Genomic DNA, 5,280 nt, shown 5'->3' on the forward strand with positions numbered 1-5,280 from the left:
CTATTTAAGGCGGAATTCCGTAAAGAGAAATAATAAAACATGTTTTTATGAGTCTAAGTGTAAGATTTAAGGACAAATTTGTGCATGATAAATACATAGTTTTTCAGCGTAGAGATAACTGTTATTAAAATTATTTTGAACATTTATGAAGAAACTATCATTTTGTATTTTACAATAAATGTATCCCGAATAGTTATTAGAGGTTTACGGAGTTTTTAACAGTCCTGACATAAGACGACGACGCTTTGTTACTAAAATGAAATAAAAACTATGAAAGATTGAAAAACAGAAAACAGGAAATCAGACTGGCATACAAAAGACAAATTTATAAACATTCTATTGAGAGATTCTAAGAAGGCATCCTTATGTAACGTTCATATATAGACAAACTAATCTTTTGACAATGTTAAATGATTGCTTGTATCTTCATTAAATCGAGGGAATGCTCAACAACAAGACTTCGTGAAGGTACACTTCAAACCTATCAAAAGAACATTCCTGAAGACGGGCAAACTATTACTCAACAAATAAGGCTATAATAATGTGATGCGACATACGAAGATATTTCATGGCCGTTTGGAGAAACCATGGAACGGGAATGAATGATGTCACTTTTCACGTAAAAACAAGTATCGTTCCGATTCTTAAATATGATTCTAGAACATTGTTTCATTTTTAGTATATACTAAGTTGTAGATTTTTATTATTTCATTATAATATAAAACAGGTTACGGGATTTTTCTTATTAATATTACTTTCGCATATTTAATCTTATTTTCTAGAGATTTGCGAACTTATATATATATATCATTACATATCAGTAATTGACATTTTACGCACGTCTAACTGTTACTTGAAGTATTTCCTAATGATGATATTCTTCTTGACAGGTATATTTTTGACAGTTATGTTGTGTATAAACAATTATTTCATTTTTTATTTCAGTTACAATCTTGAAGGCAAAACCCCTGTGGGCAAGGGAGGAAAAAGTGCATTTTAGTATTGTGAAAAATATTGTGAAAATTGTGTGTAATGCAGTGTTTTATTTAAATTAAATGGGGTTTTGACTTCAAAACGCAAGAACAACAATCTAGGACTGAAACAAAAACGAAAACAAATTGAATATTCTAGGACTGAATCAAAAATCTGTGAAATTGTGAAAAATGATATCTACGAATACCTTGTGTTTTATCTTATTCATTGATTGTGTATATTATATCATGCATTGATCTTATATATTCTTGATTTTGTGTTCTATTCTACTTAAAGGCATTAATCTTCAGTATTACGGCTAAAACTTTAAAAATGAAATTAAGTATTAATTATCAGCCAGTTTTATGTTGCCTCATGTTTAATTTGTTGATTGCCTCATGCAAATTTTTGTTTTTGTTTTTATTTTTATTCTCTTATAGATAATTAAAAGAAAAACTCACAAGAAAGGGGCGAGTGTGATATAATGGTTTAAAGAATCCATTATACCAAATACTTCTTAGGCATTCTTTTCAGATAGCTTTTCGGTCAATAATAAGTCATGTACTTTAAGAATATATTTCGCATTCCTTTTCACACTTAGCTTTACGGTCTAGAAATTAGTCATGTGCATTAAATGACAGGTTACATTATATCGCCCAGTTAATGCATTGTCCAGCAATGCATGTTTCAAAATTACTAGTTGTTTTGACAACTGACTAACTGGATAAATGACAGGGTAATTATAAACACCCGGTCTTTTGATCACGCCGCATGACTCAAGTCACGAATCATTTCTTTCATAAGCAGAAGTTTTGAGACAAAACTTCAGTATCATTCTGGTACTCAGTTAGGTTAGATGCGTATGTCCGATACGCGCAAAAATGAATAAGTTAGATACGGACCGAGGCAATTAACGTTGAAGTTATTATGTCGAAGAATAGAAGTTCTGTTAATAACTGAGGAAATGTTAGTGAACTATGTTAGTGAATTATGAAGAAAGACATTGATGTATATATTATCTTAGAATTTAGTACAATATAAAATAGTAGTTATTATAGAGAATTGTTGTTGTTGTTGTAGTTAGAATAGTGAACTTTAGACCCTGTTACACCACATCGCGCCATTCGTCTCGGAGTTATGGCTGAAATGGCAAAATTTGCTTATTTTAGTTTTGTGAAGACAATAGAGAGAGACCATATTTATTATTTCATTTTGACCAAACTTGTATAGAAGTTATATATCTATAACATCTCGCTTCCTTGCGAAAACCAGCTATATAGCACCATTTGTCCTGGAGTTATGGCCCCTAAAATGACAAAATTTGCTGACTTTAGCATTGTAAACATGACAGAGATCACATTTGTTATTTGATTTTGACCAAACTTGCATTGAAATATTATATCATTAAAATCTTGTTTTTTTTCCTCGATGAGTAGCCACATCACACTATTTGTCTTAGAGTTAGGGCCCCTGAAATGGCAAATATCGCAGATTTAATAACATGTATAATGTAGTATTACTCATGTGAGAGATAGTGGGTCATGACGACCCTTTTGTTGATTAGAGGGATATTTCCGGTCAGGTTAATATCTTGGTACAGGTTTGTTATCTGGCAATTTAACTTGGCAAGAATACAGTTATCATGACTGGTCTGTTCATAGTACCATGGTACTACATGTACATATCACTTATAAATTTCCCATATCGGTTTTGGTTTGTAAGATTTCATTTTTACTAAATGCATATGAATATGTATGATTAAAGGGGAATATGCACACCACATGCAATCCCTGTTTAACTTTTATAATCGGTAAATCGCTGGTTGTATCGCTTCAACAACAAATAAAATGCACTAAAATCAAGATCAAGGCATTCTCAGCTAACACAGAAGTCTTGTAAAAGCTTGTTTCCGTAGAACACCGGGTATATATACATTTATGTATACTTTAAAATAGTGACTAGCTTGACTATTCTTAGACTGCTCATGACTATTGTTCTGATCCTGATGTCGTCGGCGTCCGCGGGTTCGCTGCAAGACAGGTTTTTCGTTTTCGTTTTGTTTATCTTTGTCAATTCGCATTGCTTTAAACATCAAAAATAAAAAAAAAACTTAAACTGACGACAATTGATACATCAAATGAAATATGTCCCATTTAAAACCCTGACGTTAACTCTATTGGATTACATTTAATAAGAGAGTTTTCTTGCCAGGCCTGGTGTCTGCATTCGGGCCGGAATTTCCAGAGATATTGTGTTTCTTATCCACCCAGTTAAGACTTTACGTGTATCGGTGCGTTTTACCAGACCCGTAAACGAACGTACGAGTGTAAACTCGTATATGAGCCAGGGTATAATTTCAATTGAAATTAATGGGAAGAACTAACCATCGGCTAGAGTGTCAAGGGACGAACGTTCGAGACCGGGTGAAAGCTACTCGTATCTGTTGCGATTTTCGCCTATCGGTGCTGTTTCAAGCTGGGAAGTTGTCTGTTACTAACAAAGATACTGTTGTACTGATTTTAATATTATTGACATTTTTATTATCATTATCATCATCATCATCATCATCATATTCTGATCATGATTATCATCTTGGACTGGTCCGTTGTAGGATCAATGGTAAGATTGTAACTGCTCTAAACTGTATTACCTAAATACTGTTGAAAACAGGCGCTCTGAATCCAACAAACAAACATAATATTCATCAAAACCATTCTACAGGGTGCCAAACTTTGAGACGTTTGCAGTAATAAGTGTAATATGATCACTACAGATTGTCACTAAATGGTGGTTATTTGTACCAAAGTATTTGGAAATCTGACTAAAGCGAGTTATGATCTGGACATAAACGTATCTATTACAACAAAATAACAAAACAAATCTTAGTTCAAAGCTGTGACCTTGATCTTGGATAATAGCAACATGGATCATGATCGCAACAAACCTTCTATCCATGCTGATCATTTGTACCAAATAATTTGAAATCTAATTATGCATGGGCAAATTATACCAAGGACAAGAACCTATATATAACTGCAATAACGCACAAACTCCGCATTTCACGGCGGGATTATAATAAAAGAAGGCCTATTACCTCTGAGGCGGGCTCAGTGGGGTGAGGGTAATAAAAAATAAAGTGTAATTTCTTAAAACCTCATCGACATTAGTCCGCAGCACAAGATCGGCCCCTAGACTTAACGCTAACGACTCCGTCCATGACAAGCTATATATAATTTGTCCCACGACATAGCAACTTCCTGTTTGTCACCCAACAGCTCTGGATAACGAAAGATAGCTACACATGTTGACGCCACCGGGTTCGAACCAGTGACCTGAGCCTGTAGGTCTACAATTCAGCTAGTCGAGGTAACAGTAGAAGTAGCTGAAGTTGTAATCATATTATAGTGGTAGTGGCAGTGGATGCAGAAATGATAATAAGAAGTTGAGCCACGTCACGGGAAAATTGGCATTCGGACATTTTCGTGAATTTCCGGAAAGTCTATATTCAGGTTGACCTGTGCATTTATGCATCTGAATTAGGGTCAGAAAATTCCATATTCAGGTAGAATAAGCCTTCTTTGAAATAACAGCGAACGGTGTGTTCCCGTGATCAGACTGCGTGGATGTGCAGGCTGATCTGGGCCTGATTTGGGACTACAATGGTTGCAAAGCCTCGAAGATTCCCGAAGGCCCATTTTCTCATGATGCGGCTCAAATAATTTATGACGTCGATGACGACGAACTTGTGATGGTGCTTATGGCAGTCATTTAATGATGTTGCGATGGCAACCGACTGATTGAACATTTGCAGTATAAAACTCAACATGATACATATGTGCTTCTCATGTCAACCCCCATGTTTGACAAACACATTCGTAACACATTTTACCTGTTACGAATGCGATCGCATACGTACGAAATCTGTTACAAATGTGATCTGTTACGAATGTGGTCCTACAGAGCACTGAGCAGTAATATAACAATTATTTTTCAATAAAAAATATTTATCTTATATCGTTCCTAACTATAGGAAAATAAATCTATGTGATCAATACGAAACCAATAATTCGCTGTTATATCATTGACTTGACCGAAAGATCGAAAGCTGACAAGGATGAAAAACGAAATATAACTGTATCAGTATTGAAAGTTTTGGAGTTGCGTCCCTTTAATAGCAAAACGTATTTATATTATATCGTTCACATCACAGATGTTTAAGTAAGTCTGCGGCAATCTTATCCTTGTTTTTACATTTATACTCAATTTGATCTTTTATAACGTTAAACAAATTTTTGAAAAAGTAATGCA

This window comes from Mercenaria mercenaria, chromosome 14, assembly GCF_021730395.1.
Source record: "Mercenaria mercenaria strain notata chromosome 14, MADL_Memer_1, whole genome shotgun sequence".
NCBI classification, from domain to species: Eukaryota; Metazoa; Mollusca; class Bivalvia; order Venerida; family Veneridae; genus Mercenaria; species Mercenaria mercenaria.